We start from the raw sequence: 12174 nt of genomic DNA on the forward strand, positions 1-12174 counted from the left end.
TGTTAAGCAACCCTAAAGAAAATAGATTAGATGTTCAAGTATTACATATAATCAACTCATAATTCAGGTAAAGTAAGATGGAATGAGAATACCTTAATTGCCTATGCATGTTTCTCATCCAAAAACAATAACATTCTTCAGCCTTTCCATTTTGCTAACCTTTACTCAAATCCTCCACTTTCTCATGTCACTTGCATGATTCTCCACCACCTCTTCTACAAAATAACACTCATTACTTTTATGCTCTCTGATTTGAACTTTTTGTGTGTGTGTGTGTGTGTTTCCTCTTTGTCCTCTACAGCTTTCCTAAATTCCGGAATTTTTAGGAACCTCTTGAATGTTAACGTCTTATTATCTATGTATTAATGAAAGTTATAGTTCAGGGGAAAATTATACGATTTCATCAAAACGGTACTCCCAGCTGTCCCATTTTCAATTCAACCCATTTCATGCTTGTTGAAGACCATATGATGATGTCATACTCTGCATAAACGACTGATAAGAACTCATGAAGATAAGGGATCATGAGTTCAAGCGGGTTTTCTGCTGTTGACCGATGTTCAAAGAAGCTTCTTCCCCTTTCGACATGGATTTCGTAATTCAATCTTGTATTGATCAACACGTCTCCTTAGTTTCTGGTTGTTGACCTCTTTGTCTTTAATGTCTCCGATTGCAAAATCAGCAACAATCTCTGGAGCATCAGCTTCATCCACGATTATATGATCTTCAACAGTACCGATCGTTGTCATTTTGGGAGAAGATTTGATGGGTAGACCGGAGAGAAGGGTTGAATTATCTGCGAGTTCAGATCCAATTTTAAGGTAAACAAGTTTTTGACGTTTGGGGAGTACGTTGGTCAGTTGGCATTTGCATTGTTTTAGTTCACCGACGGAGTCGTCGGCGCACATTCTGACGGTGTATTCCTTTCCGCTCCATTTCACATTCAACGTTAGCTACTCCTCCATTACCGGAGACGTCAACGACGACGATGCCATTTGTGTGAAACACTTGCGGAATAGTAGTGGGCTGCTGGGCAGCATTATGCGTTGATGGATTGATCCATGGTGTCTATTGGGCTTGAGGTGTGCTTATGTAGGCTTGCTGTTGTGGGCTGGAGGTGGCAGACGGGCCAAAAATGATTCTGTTGCAGGCCTGTTGGAAGAGGTCTGCAATGTTGATGGGCTGCTAAATATTGTTGCCCTGTTGTAGCTGGGCTCTTGTTTGAGGGCTTGGCAATAGGCCCGACCGTTGTTGCTGCGGACTAGGTAGAGGAACCAATCGAACACCCACCCACAAGGTATCAGGGTTGTCCACCACCAAAGCAGCCACAGGTTTTGCCTCCTCGGCCACAATAACCATTCCAGCCTCCACCGTGACCGATACATTAAAAAATCGTAGGTGGTGGGTTGTTGCGTTGAACCATCGTTAGCAAGTATCATCGGTGAAGAGGAGTGATTATAATGAGATGGATTTAGGGCCGTTATGTTGGGCAAATTGGTTGGATCCGGGTAATTCCACGTAGTTGTCAAATAAAATGGAACACCATCCAACTCCCGACCTCCTAGATAATAAAAAATCTCTTACAATTTGCTCCAAAGATAATTTTTGGTTTATAATAAAAAGTATTTTAATTAATTTCTTTATACTGTGAATAGAAGGACCCCCAATAGAAAGTTTATCTCATTTAAGAATTTAATTTCCTACTCAAATGTTAAATCAAATTGGGATGGGCATCCTGACCGGACCTTGAACCTGGACCAATATCCATTTTATGTAGTCAAGTTGGTTATCGGTTCTTGGATTGTCAAGTTTCTGATTCTGTTTTTTAAACGCTTTCGAGTATTGGACTAGTTTGGTCCCAAATTGTACCATACACAATGAATGTTGTACCGACCCACTGCAATGTATGTACCATACGCTTCATCGACTTGTACCACACGTAATGAATGATGTTTGGTCTGCTGTCTTTACGTTCCTCCTAAATCGGTTCCGGTATCGGTTCGGTCAAAATGTTCACCCATACAACCAAACCTAGGAAACCGGAGGAATTAGATTCAAATTTCCCAAAATTTCATAGGTATTCCAACTAACCAAACAACACCTTAATATAAATTAAGCTATTTTATGGTTTGCTTCACTCTGTTTTATGAAATATATGGATTCGACCCCGAAAAGGACTTTTATGTTTTCACTCTCCAAAATACAAATATTTGTGGCGCTTTTTATCTTTATTATCAATAAATTAGTATTCAAATTAACTTATTCTCATATAAAACAATTAAGATTGTCACCGATTATGCATTTATGCTTAACCAATACAACGATTTATGATCGGAACTGCATTTAAAAAGAAAGTTGATGAGGCAGTAAAAATCTTGATTTGTGATTTTAAAATATATCTGTGAAAGAAACAAACATAACCATCTAATACCTTGGTTTGTGAATTGTTATTTTAAAAAGTATCTAAGTAAACTGAGACACAGTCAAAGAAGTTGGTGTGATGTTTACATCCACGTTCGTGATTGTCAATTTTGCTACATTTAAATATTTAATGGATAAAGAAACATGTTGAAGTCTTCCACCAAGTGTAGTTTGTATTTAAATTAATATATTTTAGACAAAATTACACGTTTGGTCCTTGTATAGTTTGTTAAAACAAGCCGATTTAGTACAACTATCAAAGACTCTACATGACAGGTTTATGTGATTTCATTTTTTGCTTGGTTGATACTTTAGACAAGTAGACGGGATAATTCGGTATATGCCTTTCTCAAACATCGAAATATCGTATTTTCCTAACCTAATTTATAAATATCATAAATACCTTTCATAAGCTTTCAAAATATCAAAATTGCCCAAATCCTTATATTTAACACTTTTAAATATTTTATAATCATTTTAAATTCTTATTTTTATTAATTGACTATTATATCCTCAATATATATTTTTTTTCACAATGAAATAAAAAAATGTAACATTTTTCAAATGAAGGGGGTAACATTTAAGTCAGCAAAGTCACAATTTATTTTGACTATAAAGTTAGGTTTTAAAAATATGAGTACTATTCCTAAAGAAGTGATCTCGATTGGAGACAAATTTCTTGCATTGGCGTTGAATTCATAAATCCATATCTAAAACAAACCCTTGGAATCATGATTTGTTTGGTCAATAAAGTGCATTACATTATTTTTTATAAAAAAATATAAGGGATAATATCACTGTAGCACATGGAACTTTTAACATTTGGCTAATTTGGTCCTTAAAGTTTTTTTTGGTACATTAGACCATTAAACTCGTAACTGACCTTTTAATTACACCATTTTAGAAGGTTTCCCGGTTACAATGCTTATGTGGCATGCTGATGTGTCCAATAAGCTTACGTGGTCCAGTTGTTGATACAGGCTTATTAATTGAAACCCTCATTTGGACCTCCTTTCAATCTTTACTTACCCTTCTCTGAAAAGTCAAAGACTTCTCCCTCCCCGACTATTTCCATCCTGAAGAAGAATGTCTTCGAGCTCATCGACGTCAAGGAATCAGCTACAAGTCACTTATGTTCAGTCACAAGAAGGGGTAAAAGTTTGTGATTGTGTCGTTCCAACTAAAGAACAAACCTGTTGGAAGATAACAAACCCTGGGAGGCGATTCTGGAATTGTCAAAACAGTATGGTAGGTCCCGATTCTCTTGATTTTGATAAGTTAGTATTTTATGGTTTGATGTATTGTTTCTATCTGTAAAAACGACAATGGTGTATTTGTATTTTGTTTCATCTGTTAAAAACCCTAATTTTATTTCCTTCTTGACGATCACTGTGAATAAAACCCATTTCGCTGGTACATTAAAGGTAGTTGATTTGTGATTGTCAGTCAAACCCTAATTTTATTGTCTTTTTATAGACTAGGTTGAGGAAATGTAGCTTCTTTGAATGGAAAGATGAAGAACAGGCAGACGGGTACTACTAAAACCTGCTATATTCTCTGAAGCAGAAACTGGATGCCAAAGATGAAATGTCTGAGATGAACAATTTGAGGAGAAGGATTGCTGAAGTGGAGTTTCTGTTGTCACAGGAGCAGTATAAGGTGGCAAAGAGTGAGAAAGAAGTTCATGATGCAATGAAGGCAATAGGCAGGTACGGGATGATAGTTGCCCTGTTGGTTGGTTTCTTGGCCCTATGTGTTTTGAAGTTAGGGGGGTCAATGTAGTTAGTTTGGTTGGTTAGGGTAAGCTTTTGTTTTTTTGGGATGCCTTGTATTTTTTGTAAAGGCAGACTAGAAAGTCAGTTCCATAAGGGCATTTTGTATGTATTGAAGCTGGTTTTAGTTATAAGTTGGGGTTATCAACCTTAATGTGTTGATGTTGTAAGGTGGTAAGTCCCTAATGAAAGGGCATATGATAAGTAATGTAAAAAAATATTCAAAGTCCCAATTATAGGGCATTTTGTATAATCAGATGATGTTTATCAAACATATGCATGGTCTATATTCCCAACAAATATATTTAATTAGGAAGTGGTCCATGTGGAAGTACACTATGTGAATGGGGACCATTTTAATAATGAAAAAATGGGACCCGTGAAGCCATTAAAAAACCAAATCCGGGGCCATATAAAACATCCCCATGCATGCACATTATTCCAATTTTTTCCATGCATAAATATTCAAAGTCAAATGTTATGATTTTACTTAAAATGGTAACATACCTCATACTTCATGTCATACATAAATAAATGACCAACATACCCTTTTCTTGCATACATAAATAAATGACCAACATACCCTTTTCTATCATACATAATTAAATGACCAAATTACCCTTTTTTTACATACATAAATGAATGACCAAATTACCCTTTTCTGTCATACATACTTAAATGACCAAATTATCCTTTTTCTTGCATACATAAATGAATTACCTACATACCCTTATCTGTCATCAATAAATAAATGACCAAATTACCCTTTTCTGTCATAAATACGGAATGACCAAATTACCCATTTTCTTGCATACATAAATGAATTACCTACATACCCTTATTTGTCATCAATAAATAAATGACCAAATTACCCTTTTCTGTCATAAATACTTAAATGACCAAATTACCCTTTTTCTTTCATACATACTTAAATGACCAAAATACCCTTTAATGTCACACATACTTAAATATAAATTACCAACATCCTATTACATAAACTTTAAATATATATTAACATCATCCTATTACATAAACTTAAAATCCAATTTATCATCATCCCATTACATAAACTTTAAAAACAAATTACAATAAACACTAATCAATTACAAGAGCTTTTCCCTTCGAATTTCCTGGATCATCAACACCACCAATTGTTTTGCCTAATTTCAGCTTCAGTTTTCTCTCTGACTTTCTTCTTCTTATCCTCTTCAAAATATCTGAAATTGGCCTAACACAAACCTGCTGAACTTGGTTAACAGGAGCAACCTCCTGAACATTACCATTATCCACTTGGGCATTAGGATTAACCTCATCAACCTCCTAAACAGTTACATTATCAACTTGGATAACAGGATCAACCTCCTCAGCCTCCTCATCTTGAACAACTTGCTCAACCACAACAGCTTCCTCAACCACATCAGCTTCCTCACCCATAACACCCTCATCACCTTCATAACTTATAAGTGGAGTGAATTGCACATATTGAATAAAATCCCATGCACTACTAGATTCAACATCAGTAGGAGCAACTTGCATATCATTTTGAGTAGTATCCATCTCAATTGGAGTCATTTCAACCTCTTCATGTTGTTGTGGTTCACTTGTACTACCCCTACATGGCATGATATAATTATGTTAGTAACAAATTATATCTAATTAATCTTATATTTTAAATTGTTTTACCTGTCCTGCATTTTGGTTCACACATACTTTTTGTTTCTTCTGTTTCTTCACATTTAACTTTTGGGGCCTTCTCTGTGGACAAGTGGCCTTGTTGTGACCTATCTCCTTGCAAATACTACATCTGATTTTCTTTCTAGCCTTAGAAACCCTGTGTGTTCCTGTATTCTCTGTAGTGGATTTCTTCCTCTTAGTAGTTGGCCTACCAGGCATCCTTCTATTAATAGGAGGCAATGGTGGAGTATAGTTTGTCTTTGGCCACATGTCACTGCTATTCATGGGAGCAATTCTGTAATTGTATGCCTTTCTAAATGTGGTTGTGCTAAACATGTTGTCTACATAGGCTTCTACATTCCTATTAAGAAAGGATATGCTAGCTACAGAATGAGCACATCCATATCCATTCAATTGCCACAACCTACATGAGCATGTTTTTCTTTCTAAGTCCACCTCATATGCATCTATTGCTTCCCTTACCTCAAACTGGTTTAATCCACTTGGTAGTACCTGATAATGCCTTTGAGCTTTTTTAAGCAAATTCACCTTATCCCTTATCTCTGGACAAATATGATTTCCACATTGTTGTCCCTTTAATTTCATGTTGTAGATTCTGTCCATCATGTATAATCTTATCTCCTCTAACATGGTTATTATGGGCTTCTTCCTAGCATCTACTATTACAGCATTAAAACTTTCTGAGAACCCATTTTCAACTGCATCACAACACCTTCCAGTTTGAAAAAAAACTCTAGACCATGTTTTAGGATCTTTCTCCATGAGATATTGATGGGCTTTCTGGATTCAATGTCTCAATTTATTTCATCACAACTTTAAAAGCATGCTCAGTTGTGGCTTTAGATGCTCTCCAAAACAAGGTATGATATATGGCATCAGTAAATCTCTTCTGCAAATTCTGGCAAATATGTCTAGCACACTGCCTGTGCTCTACATATGGCAGCAACTCTTTAACAGCCTCTATCAAACCCTGTATTAGTAAAAAGGTTAAATTCAGATAGTCTAAAATTAACATAAATGCATTACTATGTAAAATACTAACCTTATGTTGGTCTGACATTAAACTGAAACCATTGCCTAAATTCAAGTGTAGATCATCAATGAGAAGCTCTAGAAACCACTTCCAATTCTGCTTGTTCTCCACATTAACCACTACCCAAGCAATAGGATATATCTTGTCATTTGCATCCCACCCAATAGCACAGAGCAATTCTCCCTTACAAACACCTTTAAGAAAACATCCATCTAGACCGATTACCCTTCTACACCCTTCAATCCAACCTTGTTTAACTCCTTGAAAACAACAATAGAACTTGCTAAAATATTTCTTTCCATCTGGCCCATCCTCCATATCTAGTTTCACAGTTGACCCAGGATTTGTCCTTAAAATCTCATGACCATATGACCATAGCTTACCATAATGTTCGACAAGGTTTCCTTCAACAAGTTTCAGTGCATACTTCTTTGCTCTTCTACATTGCCCCATACTAACTTGGATACCAAACTTGGCCATTACCTTTAACCTAAGCTTCCTTACACTTATTTTTTGACTTTCTACAATCTCTTTGGTATAGTGACTCCCAATCCATGCATATGTCACCAATGATCCAAACTTGAAGTTCCTAGCACAATTATGATCAACTTTTAGTGACTTGATTTGGAAACTCTCTTCATCACTCATCCAGGAAGCCCATAATCTAAATGTGCAAGCACCTTTGCTACACCTCACCAAAAGTCTTGTCCTATCATTTTTTTCAAAACACAATTGATATCCATTAGCTACAGAATAGTTACACAACATTGATTTTACTTGCCCTGGACCCTTAAATCTCATCCCTAGAATGGGTTTTTGTTTTTTCCAGTGTAATAGCTCATTAAATATGGAATGAGCTTGTATGTTAACTTCAACTTCTCTCCCATTGTCATCATCTACAATGTTGTTTGCATCCTCATCATCAACACATAGCTTACTCAAGAAAGGATCATTTGATGTCCTATTCATATGCACTACATCCTCATTCAATTCAAAGGCAACATTTCTAAGTTCATCTATGTTGTCTTCATTTTCACCATCAATACAAGACTCATGTTCATCATCATCATTATCTTCATCATCATGCCACCCATCAACACCAACCCCAATATGATCCACATAAACCGAAATTACACCATCTGTTCCATAAGCATCAAAAATAAAAGCAGAATATTCCACATCATCTGAAATGGGATTAAGCCCTTCTATGAAGGACATGTCTGGTTCACAGTAGTAAAACTTTTTACACTCTTCATGCATGAAACGTTCGCAGAAGGTCACAAACTCAGAATAAGTCATAGAAGAAAAGTCAACATAATTGAAGATGGTTTTAACACCACCAGTGTAAGAGGAAGGATTTCGATTAAATACCCCTTGGTAGTTGAGTTCCACCATCGCAAACAGTCCATTAGGTTCCGATTGTGCCATTGCTGCGAGTTCTTTGTTTCTTTCAGCTCGATCACAAGAATGCTTCTGTAACACCGTAAATTTCAAAACAAAATTTTCAATTTTTATAAAACATAATTCCATCAATATTCATCAAACAACCATATTAATTATCCAAAATAGGTCAATACAAGATCCCAAGATCACAATGTAAAACTCTGAGTGTGTGTGTGTACGGATCAAGCCGGCGCCTTCCCGCGATCGTCACTAGTACCTGAAACAATAACATCAAACACTGTAAGCACAAGGCTTAGTGAGTTCCCCAAAATACCACATATAACACATATTAGCCACTCGAGGCTATAACTCTGTGGGTCCGTGCACCCAAACTCTGTGAACCCTCAGGTTCTAGCTCTGATAAACATGCACTACATAAATCACATAGAAATAATGCAGCACAACACATAACATGCATAACATACAATACTCTATCACATAACTCAGGTTACCTACTCAAGGTAATATAGTATAGTGAGAAGACTCACCTCGCGTATCTCGGTATCTCACGAATCCTGGAAATCCCTCGTGCTCGATCCTCCGAGCTCTAATCCTCCTATAACATTATATGCTTCTAATTAACACTTTGTATCTCTAAGGTTGACTATTTATAAGGAGTCAACACAGGTCAACTCTGGTCAACAGTCAACGGTCAACTCTGACCGGACTCGGCGAGTACCAAGGCGACTCGGCGAGTCTAGACGTTTTCACCACCCTCTGAAATCCTCTTACTACACCTTGAGTATCCCCCCCTTTACTCGACGAGTTTCACCTGAATGAATCGCGGGGCCACCCCGACTCAACTCGCCGAGTCTCAAGGACAACTCGGCGAGTCCAGGTTTGACTCAGTCCACTCGTCATCCCTCTCCGACTCACCCTGACTCGTTGAGTCTACCCATGACTCGATTGGGCCACTCGCTGAGCAGTCCCAAGGCAATCTTCAAGCTACTCGCCGAGTCGGATGAACAGACTCGGCGAGTCCATGCCATGCAACCACTCCAACTCGCTTCTAAGGTCAGATCTGCTTCCAAAAACTATAGATCTGGCCTCCCTCGACTGATTCACCATGTAAAGTTCCTATCTTGTTGCTCATAACACACCTTATAACTCAATAATGGCGTTTTTGACCCAAGGCATGAGGATTCCAATCCAAAGCCTCCATTGATCCCCAAAAATCTTGGGCAAAGGGACACTCTGGACCTCTAAGGGTCCAGATCTATGGTTCCAACCTCATAAGGGACCAAAAGAGCACCAAATCTTGCCATAAAAGGGTTCAACAAACCCTAAATCTAGATAAGCAATAACAACAAGAAGGTAACTCGGATTTATTACCACAAAAGTGATGCTCTGGACTCCAAACCCACAGAAATGGCTCCTTCTTGCTTTCCCTTGGCTAGCTCTTCTCCTTTCCTTGCAACAATGGCACCTCCAAGGTCAATAATGGCCTCTTACTTAGCTCCAATGCTCACACTCGATTAGGGTTTCACTCAAGGGGCTGGTGAGCACAAATGACGGCCATTAGGCCCTTTAAATAAGTCTCAAACCCGAAATAATAGGGTTTCATTACACAGCGCTGACTCGCCGAGTCCATATCCTAGACTCGTCGAGTCCAGGCGCGATCCTGCATCCAAATCCGCGTCCCTACTCGGCGAGTCTGAGCTCCAACTCGCCGAGTCCCCCTCACAAAACAACAAAATACAACTAACAAGATACCTGATAAAATCCGGCTGTTACAACTCTCCCCCACTTGGACTAGACTTCGCCCTCGAAGTCTCGCTCTAAAAACAGCTTCGGGTGCTGCTCCTGCATCATACTCTCTGGCTCCCATGTCATCTCTGATCCCCTCCGATGTTGCCACTGAACCAACACCAGAGATACCTCCTTGTTTCTCAAAACCTTGATCTTCCGATCCCTGATGGCCACTGGTTTCTCGGCATAATTCAGGCTTGCATCTACCTGAATATCGTCTAACGAAACCACTGCCGATTCATCGGCTATACACTTCCTCAACTGCGATACATGAAAAGTGTTGTGAATCTGTCCCAACTCTGCTGGCAACTCCAACCGATAGGCTACCCGACCTACCCTTGCAATCACACGAAATGGACCTATAAACCAGGGCCCCAACTTGCCCCTCTTCCTGAACCGGATCACCCCTTTCCAAGGAGAAACCTTCAGGAGAACGAAGTCGCCGACCTGAAATTCAAGCTCGGACCGGCGTCTGTCCGCATAACTCTTTTGTCGGCTCTGGGCGGTCAATAACCTCTGTCTGACCTGCTGTATCTGCTCTATCATCTGAATCACGATCTCTGTACTGCCCATCACTCTCTGCCCAACCTCTCCCCAACAAATGGGAGTCCGACACCTCCTACCATACAACAGTTCAAAGGGCGGCATACCGATGCTCGAATGATGGTTGTTATTGTAGGAAAACTCTGCCAAGGGTAAATACATATCCCAGCTACCCCCAAAATCCAATACACATGCTCGAAGCATGTCCTCAAGCGTCTGAATCGTCCGCTCACTCTGGCCGTCTGTCTGGGGGTGGTATGCGGTACTAAAATGCAGCTTAGTACCCAACTCCTCATGAAATTTCTTCCAGAATCGGGAAGTGAAGCGCACATCATGGTCCGAAACAATCGAGATCGGCACCCCATGCCGAGATACTACTTCCCTCACATAAATCTCCGCTAACTTCTCCGCCGAAGAACTCTCACTGATGGCAAGAAAGTAAGCGCTCTTCGTCAACCTATCCACAATCACCCAAATTGCATCGACTCCTCTGGCAGTCCTCGACAATTTGGTGATGAAATCCATAGTGATCTGTTCCCACTTCCACTCGGGAACCTCCAATGGCTGCAACTTGCCATGCGGTCTCGGGTGCTCGGCCTTCACCCTTCGACAGGTCAAAGACCTCTCGACAAACCATGCGACGTCCCTCTTCATACAAGGCCACCAATACTCTTTCCTCAAATCCAAATACATTTTTGTAGCCCCGGGATGGATCGAAAATTTCGATCTATGATCCTCCTCCATCAATGTAGTACGCGTACCGCCCACAAACAGTACCCAAATTCGACCCTGAAAAGTCATAAGCCCTCGACTATCCGACACGAACTCAGAAACCAACCCAACGACCCGTTCTCTCTTCTGCATTTCCGGATGCACAGCCTCGGCCTGTGCCCCACGAATGGCGTCCAGAACTGGAGCTATCACGGTCAATCTCAAACATACATTTCGCAGTGGAGTACTCTCCGCCCTGCGACTAAATGCGTCGGCTACCACATTAGCCTTGCCCGGGTGATACAAGATCTCGCAATCATAATCCTTGACTACATCTAACCACCTCCTCTGCCGCATATTTAGGTTAGGCTAATCCATCAAGTACTTCAAGCTCTTATGGTCCGTGTATATCGTACAACGAACCCCATACAAGTAGTGCCGCCAAATCTTGAGAGCGAACACTACTGCCCCCAGCTCTAAATCATGTGTGGGATATCTCGTCTCATGAGGCTTCAACTGCCTCGATGCATATGCTATCACATGTCCCTTCTGCATAAGCACCGCTCCCAGCCCTAAAATCGATGCATCACAGAATACCACAAAATCTTCCATCCCTTCCGAAAGAGCTAATACCGGAGCTTCGTACAACCTTTGGCGAAGCGTCTCAAAGGAGGTCTGTTGCTCGGGACCCCATAAAAATGTAACACCCTTCCGAGTCAATCTAGTGAGTGGCATTGCAATCTTGGAGAAATCCTTGATAAACCTCCGATAGTACCCTGCCAGCCCAAGGAAGCTCCTGATCTCAGA

At 39.8% G+C, this 12174-nt stretch overlaps 1 pseudogene; it reads right to left on the bottom strand.

Moving 5' to 3' along the window:
- Positions 1-388: 388 nt before the first annotated feature.
- Positions 389-995, bottom strand: LOC144998125 (ubiquitin-like domain-containing CTD phosphatase pseudogene; annotated as a pseudogene).
- Positions 996-12174: the final 11179 nt, after the last annotated feature.

The sequence above is a fragment of the Lactuca saligna genome, chromosome 1 (genome assembly GCF_052625555.1).
Source record: "Lactuca saligna cultivar CGN05327 chromosome 1, ASM5262555v1, whole genome shotgun sequence".
In the NCBI taxonomy this organism is placed as follows: domain Eukaryota; kingdom Viridiplantae; phylum Streptophyta; class Magnoliopsida; order Asterales; family Asteraceae; genus Lactuca; species Lactuca saligna.